Source organism: Amblyomma mixtum, chromosome 10 (assembly GCF_055824585.1).
Source record: "Amblyomma mixtum isolate Tamu chromosome 10, ASM5582458v1, whole genome shotgun sequence".
Lineage (NCBI taxonomy): Eukaryota > Metazoa > Arthropoda > Arachnida > Ixodida > Ixodidae > Amblyomma > Amblyomma mixtum.
Genome location: NC_143021.1, coordinates 114,781,592 through 114,793,002, shown reverse-complemented (window position 1 = coordinate 114,793,002; position 11,411 = coordinate 114,781,592). Strand labels below are relative to the sequence as shown.

Here is an 11,411-nt window from a genome sequence, read left to right as displayed (position 1 = left end):
CGATCGCGTTCAAGTGCTTTTCTTAAGCGTATTAAACGTGTCAGAGCTTAAGTTCGCCATCGCCTAACCATAATCGTAGCAGCTCGGCTCTTAAGTGCCTGATCATTGAGTAGCACTGGCGTCATCCTGGAAACCGGCAGAACAATCGAGGAGCACAGCGGAAGATGAAAGTGCGGCGATCAGATGAGAACGCGAGGAGCAGAGGAATATACGGCTCTGGCGAGGAGCGAGGAGGAGACAGTAAAAGAGGAGGGTATGGCAGGAGGAGGAAAGCGGAAGAGGCCGCATGATGAAAGCGTGAGCAGGAAAGCAGAAGAGGAGGGTACAGAGGGTGTAGGCGAGAGGGGTCTCGCCCTCCGCCTGCGGCTGTTGCTACGACAAGCGTCGGCCCATCAGTCTTATACCCCTGCCACACGGCAAATTTAATGTCATTCCCATCGAATGACGTTCGTTCAAAATGACATTAGTTTGCTGCCACACGAGAAAATGTAATGTAATTCGATGGAAACGACATTAGGTACCGAATGAGTTTACAGAACTCATTAGCCAGCGATCTCCGAGCTAATGTGTTCCCTCGACACCAGAGACTCTGTGAGAATATACACCGAAGAACACGATTACAAAAACGTCACAAGCACTGTAATATATTCGCGTCCGTATGATTGTGCGGTCGTTGATTTATATACATAAAAATGACAAATAGAATTGAAAAAAAAAATGAAACTCACTCTCGCTACCAGCCTTGCGTGGTTAACATTCACAACATGGCGACGCCCAGCTCGCCCGCTTCGGACCGAATACTGCGTCGCCGCTGCATTTTTTGACGCGATAGCTTGCTCTAAACGGTTGTATTCGCTTTTATTTTGTGCATTCTCATCCCTCCGTAGCAATATAGGTTTGAAATATTAGTCGTTTTTGAGATAAATTTCAGAATTTCTTGATGCTAGGCTTAACTACGTACGGCTTACACTGTCGTCATAGCAACGACCCTGAGCGAAGTATTTCTCCAACTTTGCGCTAGAATCTACTTTTTCATTTCATCCAATTGATTTACATTAAAAAAAAAACAAAGCCTTCGAATGTATTCATTACTGCCGTTAATAAAAGAGAGAAACGTTTCTTCGGCACGCAGTTCAGGAGGTTTGACTTGCTGTCATCTAGATGGCGCCACAGTATGTTATGTTTCTCGCGCGCTACGCGAGTCACTCCCAACCACCGTGCTCCGAACTAAAACTGTTGTGAGGACGGGCGGCAGTGCGCGCAAGGTGCGCCCGTAGCATGTGCAAAGCTTTTGCGGACGCACAGCTAATACTGTCTAACTTCACCATGGAGAGCATTCCACAAAATGACGTCCGCAATTTGCCTGCCGCCGCTGGCTGAGGTTTGGCTTTGACTCGTGGTGGATAGCAGTGATCAACACGTTATTGAATGAGGATGAAGATTTTAAAATCGGTTTCCATTAGCAAAGCAATACTTTTTGCAACGTATTGAAGCATAGATCGAAATTTTTGTATTCTGTACTCTCTTTCCATCGCAATCGCCATCATTTGCAAATGACATTAGTTTTTGCCGTGTAGCAGCGCGCAGAAAAGATGACATTAAGTCGAACAAATGTCATTCGATGAGAATGACATTAAATTTGCCGTGTGGCAGGGGTATTAAAGGGACACTGAGGAGAAATTTAAGTTCGCTTGTATCGACAGAATACCAGCTCCTGATTACAAAAACGCCACTCATACTGACAACAAAGCTCTTGTAACGTAGAAAAGAGCAAGAACCAAAATACAGGTATCGCCGCCACAGGCCAAACTCGCAAGTACAAGCGTGATGAGATCATAGAACATGATGAGATCATAGATCATGACAAGCATTCAGCAGCAGTGGCACCGCAGGACCTACTATCCGTGCCCTAAAAACATCACCTTAATTTACAGGAGCCGATTGCGTACATCTGCCCCGGATGAGCTACCGCAGAATGACTGGCGATCGGAAACGTGGCTGGGAAACTGGCTGCTAACATCGACGTAGGTCGTGACGTCACCGCCCAACAGCTATAAAAGCAGCTTGCCACCGGGGATCTGCTTCACAAGCATTCAGCAGCAGTGGCACCGCAGGACCTACTATCCGTGCCCTAAAAACATCACCTTAATTTATAGGAGCCGATTGCGTACATCTGCCCCGGATGAGCTACCGCAGAATGACTGGCGATCGGAAACGTGGCTGGGAAACTGGCTGCTAACATCGACGTAGCTCGTGACGTCACCGCCCAACAGCTATAAAAGCAGCTTGCCACCGGGGATCTGCTTCACAAGCATTCAGCAGCAGTGGCACCGCAGGACCTACTATCCGTGCCCTAAAAACATCACCTTAATTTACAGCCGCTGCTGCTGACTGCTCGGTCTGTCGTGACAAGTGAAAAATGGCTGACACATGTCTTGCATGCAACGAACAGTTTTCTGAGGATGAAGCGTTTCTGACATGCTCAGAGTGTTGTTATGTGTATCATCTTGGCACATGTTCTGGGGTAAGTGAAGCCACATACAATAAAAAGGCAGAAACTGCAAAAAAAGCATGGAAATGCCCAACATGCAAAACAGCTAAGGCTCGAAGCAACCATAGTGGCAAGAAAACAAGCGAGGAACCGGAAATGAATCTTGGAAGTGAAATTACAGATGTTCGTCTCGTGCTCACAGAAGTACTTGAGATCAAATCGAAAATCGACGCACTAGGAGAGATAAAGGCCACTGTGGATGGTATTGAGCAGTTTATGCAGGAAATGTCCACAAAATACGACGAAGTTTTGTCGAAAATGAAGCAACAGGATGCAGATATATCTGCCCTCGGAAAGCGAGTGGAAAAACTCGAGGTTCTGGTAGCAGAACAAGAAAACCAGGAATTAAGGCAACAAGTTAACGAACTAGAGCAGTACAGCAGACGCCAAAATTTAGAAATACTTGGGCTGCCCCATCATGAAAATGAAAACCTACTGGAAAAGCTTAATGTCTTGGCCATTGATCTCGAACTTCCGCTGCTTTCCGAGGCAGATGTTGAGGCTGTTCATCGATTGCCCTCACGGTCTATCAAGGAGAGCACTAACAACGCGAGTGCTAGTAGTGACAGTGAGGTCGGGGAGAGTTTTAAGAAGGTTACACCTGTTCTTGTACGCTTCCTATCCCGTTCAACCAGAGACGCATGGCTTGCAAAAAAGGGACAGCTAAAGGAAGCGAAATCTAAAATCTTCTTCAATGAAAACCTGACAGCACAGAACAAGGCGCTCTTTTGGAAAATGAAAAAAAAACGGCCAAGGAAAAAGAGTATGAGTTTGCCTGGTTGAAGAATGGAAAAATGTTTGTTCGTCGTGGCCCCCGCAGCCGAGTTATCAGGATTAGGACGACTAACGATCTGGATAAGATACGTTGAGTAACAGGCCGTATGCACACCACGGTTACTGATAGCAGCACCCTTGAAAATGACAGCCTCGTTCGCATATTCTTATCATGATGCTGATTCGTTTAAACATTCCAAGCGTCTACGAGAAAAAAATCAACTTTCCTTATTCCATCTCAATGCGCAAAGCCTTCGGAATAAACAGGATTCTGTAGAAACCCTCCTAAATGCACTAGACCATAAATTTGAATTTTTAGCTTTCACTGAAACTTGGTTTACCAATGATTATGATGTCATACAATTTCCAGGATACAAATGCGCATCAGTTTCACGGAGTAATAAGAGAGGGGGAGGTGTGGCCATTTATGTAATGAACCACCTAAACTATGTCACCATTGAAGATTTCTGTGTCATAGATCAGCACTTTGAGTGTGTCATGTTAAAATGTGTTGGTACCATATTTGCCGTTATATACAGGCCGCCTTCTGGATCACAGGCAATGTTTTTAGTATTTCTTGAAAATATGTTAGAACAGTGCATGCAGTTTAAGTCGCCTGTAGTTATTTGTGGTGATTTCAATATCGATCTCTTATTGCCTGAATCTAATCAGCAAATGATGCTTGATATTTTTTTCTCGTTTGGTTGTGAAAATCTGATACATATGCCAACTAGAGTGACTGATATGTGCCGTACTTTACTAGATGTGTGCTTCACAAGCTACAAAAAGGATGATGTGCAAGCAGGTGTACTGATAGCTGATGTTAGTGACCATTTGCCGATTTTCCTGTCATTTAAACCATACTTTACAACACAGAGTCATTCCAAAATCAGTGCACCGATTACATATAGAATCATTAATGAAGCAAAGACCACAATATTTAGAAACTTAGTAGCAGAAACAAGTTGGGCAGAGGTTTTTCAACTATCTGACCCCGTTACAGCATATGACGTCTTTATTAAAACAGTTACCGAGCTCTATAATCAAGCCTTTCCTACAGTGCAATTCAAAAAGTGCAAAAAAGCCAGAAAACCATGGATAAATGCTGAACTTCTGAAAAGAATTAGAAATCGTGACAGACTATTTGCCTCTTTTATCAGAATGAAAAATATAGACAGTTTGATTGAGTATAAACGAATTCGTAACAAGTTAAGCTCTGATATTAAAAAAGCCAGGACCAGTTATTACGAACATAAGTTTACTGATATCTGCAACAACCCTAAACAGGTATGGAATACCGTAAACAAGCTAATGTCCAAAAATGAAAGGGACGGCATCTCTGAACTTGTTATAAATGGTGTGCCTTACACAGGGGCGTCGCTTGCTGACAAACTTAATGAGCATTTTCTCATATCAGGGGCTTCAAGTAAATCTCAGGCAAGTAACTGTGATTTTACATCGTATCTCACATCCAACATCGAAAGCTCAATGTTCATGTTTCCAACTACAGAATTGGAAATCTGCACAGTAATCAAAAACTTAAAAAGTAGCAGTGCATGTGGTGCTGATGATATTAAAGTTCAACCTATAAAATCCGTTAGTCACATGATTAGTGAGCCACTTACGCATATATGCAACCTTATTTTGAGTAGCAGAATATTTCCAGACAAACTAAAAATTGCAAAAGTCTCCGTCATACACAAGGGAGGCGATAGAAATGATATAAATAACTATAGGCCAATTTCGGTACTACCAGTCCTCTCGAAAGTAGTTGAACAGGTTATAAACATCAGACTACTAAACTTCTGCAAGCGAAACGATATCATCGCAGAACAGCAATATGGATTTCAGAAAGAGAAATCTACTGAAATGGCGCTAATAAAAATTAAGGATAAGATAATAGACAATTTTGAGCAGAAAATATATACAATAGGTGTTTTTCTTGACTTTAGGAAAGCATTCGATTCTATCAAGCACCCGATATTGTTATACAAGTTATATAAATATGGCATTAGAGGAACGGCTCTCACATTAATAAAGAATTACCTCTCAAATCGTCAACAGTACACGAACATTCCGAATGCAAAGTCCAGCTTAGGTCTGATACATTATGGAGTTCCGCAAGGATCAATCCTTGGGCCGCTGTTATTTCTTCTTTATATAAATTATGTAATTAACGTGCCCTCTACACCAGAAATAGTACTGTACGCTGACGATACCAATGTATTCTTCTGCGGACAAGATCTGGAAGCCCTCTAAGTAGAAACCAATATATGGCTGCAAAACTTATCCACATGGCTCCGCACTAACGAACTGCAGTTAAACACTAAAAAAACTAAGTACATTATATTCCGCGCACGTAACAAGTGCATTAAACAAGAAATACTGATTCAATTTTGTGATGAATCTATTGAACGTGCAATATCTCATAAATTTCTTGGCGTCATATTTCACGAACATCTCGACTGGTCCCCTCACATTGAAAAAGTTCGCACAGGTATCTCTAGGTCCATTGGTATCATGTATAAATTAAAGGAGCTTTTGCCTATGTGGCTAAAGAAACAACTATACTACACACTGGTACATTCGCGTTTCCACTATTGTCTTCTTGTTTGGGGCACAGCACCTAAAACAAGCATAGAAAACATATACTTATTACAAAAGAAATTTCTGCGACTAATGGATAATGCACCATACCTTAGCCACACTGCCCCATTGTTTAGGAAACACCAATTGCTTACACTATGGAATGTTATAAACAAAAAGATAGCGTTAGCCACTTACCAACAAATGCATTCTGATCCTGCCGCCTTTTGTCATAAGTATCTCACGAAACCACACAGCTACAACATACGGCACATAAGTTATAATAAGGAAAAAATACGTACTAACTACGGCGCCCAGAAACTTAGCTACAGAATTTCCAGTTTTTTAAACGATCACCATCCTGCTGTAAACATTATTCAAGAAAGCAAATCATTGAAAGCTTTCAAAAATTGCATCACCATGTATCTGTTGTCACTCCAGGCATAACCACTTTTTTTTCTTTTTTTTTTATTCTGTTGTCTCTCATAGTACTTCTCCAACTCTAGATAAATGTTTAAGATGAAATTACTGCAGTTCACTGTTAACCAATCCTTTTCTGTATTTCCATTTCGCTTTTGTGTCTGTTTTACTCGCTGAATGTCTTGTGCTCTCGAATGGGAGCAAGAAGGGTGTGGACTCTTTGTCAGGCATCCTTTTGCCTTTTAGTCTGCGCCATGGAGGAAGGAAAAAGAGAGGAGAGGCCCTTTCCACACAACACCATGGGAGAAAAATGTGGAGGAAATCACGTGGTTTTTTTCGCGATCGGGAGGCCACCTAGTCCGGGCAGCTTAGCAACGGCGTCGTAGTTGCTGCTTGCAAGCCGGGCGGTAGCAGACGACCGCGGCGTAGCAGTTGCGGTGCGGCGTACTTTTCTCAACTGCTCGAGTTTGTTTTTGATCTTGCTCACAAGCTTACGTTGGCGCCGTTCACTCATATTTCAGGCGGAATTCGCTGCAAAACTCTCGTTGTTGCGTGCATTGATTTCAACGTGCTCGACCACGATCGCACGGGCATTTCGTCAACTGCGTAACTGCTCGGAGCCGTCGGGAGACCGCCGCTGCTTACTGAGGAGCACTCGCGCTGTTCGTTTACCAGTGATTCAATACGCCGTGCGCTAGAGAGGTCGTCGGCGTATTGCGCGGACGTTTCGCGTCCTGTGCGTGCAGTGTGCGTGTGCCATTCGCGCTCCCGTTCCCATCGGCAGTGAAACCTCGTTGCTATTAGGCGTGCTCTTGCAACGCTCTAGTGATCGTCACTGGTGTTAGTGTAACTATTTTTGTTTTTAGCGATTGCGCTTGTGTGAGCAGCGGGGCCCATGACATCGGTGGAGGGCGATATTTTAAAGGAAGCCGCTGCGCTCGCTTTGCATGCTCGCACGCCCCTGTTATACGCCGCCGGTAAAAATGAAAAGAAAGAGACCCTGCGCTTAAACAATACCTTAGAGATTTTTTTTCTTTAATAAAGGCGAAGGGTTAGTTTTGTTCACTGCAATATCTACATAAAGATACGAATGCACACAGGATGCCGAGAACTTCATTTGTAAAAAACATTTATTTTCTCACAAACAAACAACTCGCACGAAAAAGCGTGGCTATTTACAATATCTTCACATCATATACAACAACACAAAAGCTTCTGCTCTATAACAAAGTCATCAACTGCAAACAAATGACATTTGTCAAAACTTCAACCCCATACGCAAACCTGCGCTCGGCTGCAGGTGCTTTAAAAAAAAAGTACTTTTTATTTTCGCGATACCTTCATTTGAGGAGAATGCAAAGGATTAAAAAGTAAACTGACGTAAAAAGGTCTGTTAATAATGGGGTGAACTGTGCCTAGAATTAAAAGGAGTGCATACGCCGTGCGACGGTGAAGAATAAATGGGCACTCTTATTTTCGTTTCCACATTTCGTTTCCACATTTATTTTCGTTTCCATTATTTTCGTTTCCAATAAATAAATAAAACATGTGCCCCCCTCGAAAAAAATTTCTGGCTACACCACTGCTCGTGTGGAATTCGCGCGGCTAGGGGCCCGCGTTTCTCGCGTGTGCTTAGTTGTCCTTCGCCCACCGCAGTAATTGAAAGCGACGGTCACTTCCCGTGCTTACAAGAGTTGAGGAACAGGGAGGAGATTTTCGATACCGGACGAATGCCCTTCCCGGGCATCGGTGGCCGTCGTGTGGTTTCGAGCGACGAGGGGCCCACGTTTCTCGCGTGTCCTTCACCTCACCCGGTGAAGGCTAATTTCGAGCGCTGAGCTAAACAAGCAAGTATACTAGTTTCATCGAATGCAGCCTTCAACTTCAGAGTCCCAGGGACGGGCGTTGCCAAAGGGGGGCCACCGCAGATAACCACCGTAAGATGGGCCACCGCAGTAATTGAAAGCGAAGGTCACTTCCCGCGCTTGCAAGAGCTGAGATAAGTATTTTTCTCGGCTGCTACTAATTGTGACCAGGCCCGAGCAGTTGGAGACGGCGCGGAGACGACGCAGTACGAAGCAGTAACTGAAAGTAGCCGCCTGTCTCACACGGGTATTTCCGCTTTATTAACTTCTCCGCTGACGAACACCGGCATAGGGTGCCCTAAACCGGCCGGTAAGCAGCCAAGCGCCACCAGCGCGGGGATCTGTGCCCCTGCGGTAGCATGCTCCTTCGTTGGCTTTGAAACGCGCGCGTAGTAGTCGAGGGCGGGACTTATGCGATGACGTCAGCCCGGACAAGATGGCGCCGAGCTGGTTTCCGGCTTCACAAAATGTCACGTGACGGCCTCTCCTCTCTTTTTCCTTCCTCCATGGTCTGCGCCCTAGGCAACTGTACCATTGAGTTGTCTAAATAAACACTTTGACTTTGACTTTGAAAACAGTGTTGCTAGAACGAATGGTTCTATCAACACCAGGAACCGAGAAACCATGCATCACTGAGGCGCAGCCAATGCATGCGCAAATCTCCTTGACGTCGCCAGATGGCGCCACGTTCCCGGCTGCCACGCGCGCTCCTGAAGCATCGGGATAAATCAGCGCCTGTTTTCCGGCGGTAGGCGGGCTCCCGGTATTCCGCTAGCGGTAACAAGGTACACGGTATGCTAAAGGTGTCTATTTGCGAGAACTTCGTTGACGACTTCGAGAACGAGATCCATCGTAACGCTGGCAAAACGCCAGTGCAAACGTAATCGAAGCGACTGTAGCGACGGCCGCAATAGCCGATAGATGCCTTCAACGTGCGGCCGGCGGTAGCTTTCTTTTCGGCTGCTGCTAGGCCGCACTGCTGGCAACCGGAAATCACGGAGTCTGCGTTACGTCATGTGCACGTCATGTTTCACGTCTCTTAGTCCTCTGTCGTCATAGACGAATCCCAAGTTTGAATCAGAGCGGCGGGAAAAACTTTTTCAACTTCGAATCCAAATTTCTTAGAAATAAATGCATCTTTCGCTGCCGGCCAAGTGGCAACAAAGCCATGACATGCCGAACTATCGGATTTTACTATAAAAAAAAAATATTAATAGTGCTCTCCTCAGTGTCCCTTTAAGGGTGACGGCAAACCGTCGCCGCCGTGAGACACTGCGTGTTCCGCGTCTGATCGCCAACGGTTGAAATACCTCAACAGCTGCACTGAAGTTTAGCATTGCCGTGTACCGCAATCAGCAGCCAATTTCTTTTTTTTTTACTACAGGAAAGGATTTTAAAAAGTAGCTGTTTTTTTTGTACGCTTTCGAATCAGCCTCTCACGTTATTCACAGCTTACCAGCTTTGCACGTGTGAGCAAGATAAATATGACAGTAATGTAACCATCGTAACAAAGCTAATCGCAGACGAGGACGCTCTTCTAGAGCGTGATAACAAGTGCCAAGATAAAAAAAATTGATGCTACAAACGAGCTTTAGTGCTGGAAAGTTAGTGCGTTTATCGTTTATACAGGCAAAAATCTTTCTTCCGCGGCTCTCTCCCACGTAACTTCCACGGTAGCTCGGTGGTCATGGTGCTCGGCTGCTGATCTGAAAGACGCTGGTTCGACAGCAGTCACGGCTGTCGCATTTTGATGGAGACGAATAGCTAGAGGCCCATGTGATGTGCGATATCAGTGCACGCTAAAGAATCGCAGGTGGTCGAAATGGAGTAATTGGTAACCTGAGCAGCGTTAGGACGTTGAGGACCATAAAAATCAAACCAAACCCCCTCCCACTTATTCAACAAAACAAAATATTTCCAGTTTACTTGCAAATAAAAAAGCGCTTTGGTGTTTGTTTTTTTGCTGATGTTACTTAGTACAGTGGCAGCGACAGTGTATTTCGGTGGCGCCTAAATATATACCTATATGAGGCATACTCATGAATGGAACCGAATGCTAAACTAGACGCACGAAAATCTTTTTAAAAGTTGTTTAAAATGTTATTTTTCTTCATCTCTCACCTAAGCAGAGTTCATCCGAAGTGCATGCAGCGAATGCTAGCCCCTGTCGTATTTTCACTCTCATGTCGCCCCTATGACTTAACAGCTGAGCAAGCTTTCATTTCTTCACAGGTGATACATACGTCCTGCTCAGGATACAACGCCTGCAAGGCCCTTGTTCGAGAGGAACAAAATAAACCGGTAAGAAACTGCTTCTATCGGTACTCGTAATACAGCTCCAGGTTTCAAGTCTTTTGACCTTTAGATAGTTTTACATACCCTCCTGGGATGGAATTTCATTACCGATCATCTTAACGAAAATTAAGGCTGCTATTTGGGCATGTTGCCACCGAAGACAGAACTAGACAAACAGCACGCAATGCAAGTGCTGACTCGCCGTTGTCTTAATATTTGTTTTCGTGCTTAAACAAAAGCCTATAAGGAACGTTTCTTAACATACAAAACACCTTTGCGATTATGGGCTTGTACTGTGTGCTGTTTGTCCGGTGCCGTCTTTATTTAAGAAGCAGATTCACACAGCGCAACGGAAGGAGGACAAGAAGGAACACGAAACACAGGACGGATGCTGACTACCAACTTTTTATTGCGTCATAAAAACCAGCTCAATTTATACCATTTTTCCTGAGCCACGTTATACACTGTCAACTAGTGTAAATATCGAAGGCAGGCCTCACACAGCTCACAGCGCACAGCTATACAGCTCAAACACACAACACAGGACGGATGCTGGCTACCAACTTTTTATTGCGCCATAAAAACCAGATCAATTTATACCATTTTTCCTGAACCACGTGATACACTGTCAGCTAGTGTAAATATCGAAGGCAGGCCTCACACAGCTCACAGCGCACAGCTATACAGCTCAAACACACAACACAAAAACAGGCTACACTACACAGTTCAAAAGAACTCATGACAAGTGCATGCACTAATATGCTATAAGCATTACTAAAATAATGATAAACGGACCACAGATAAAAGGTGTGCATGAACAAGCTACGGCCTTCGACAACTACAGCTCTGAAAGCGAGAAAATGAGTACCGCAAAGGAGACAAAATCTTTGGGCTATATAAAACACTTAAGAGGGCGAGAA

At 44.3% G+C, this 11,411-nt stretch overlaps 1 pseudogene; it reads left to right on the top strand.

Annotated features, from left to right (window-relative positions):
• The first annotated feature begins 2,419 nt into the window (after window positions 1-2,419).
• LOC149326718 (uncharacterized) lies at window positions 2,420-3,420 on the top strand (annotated as a pseudogene).
• Window positions 3,421-11,411: the final 7,991 nt, after the last annotated feature.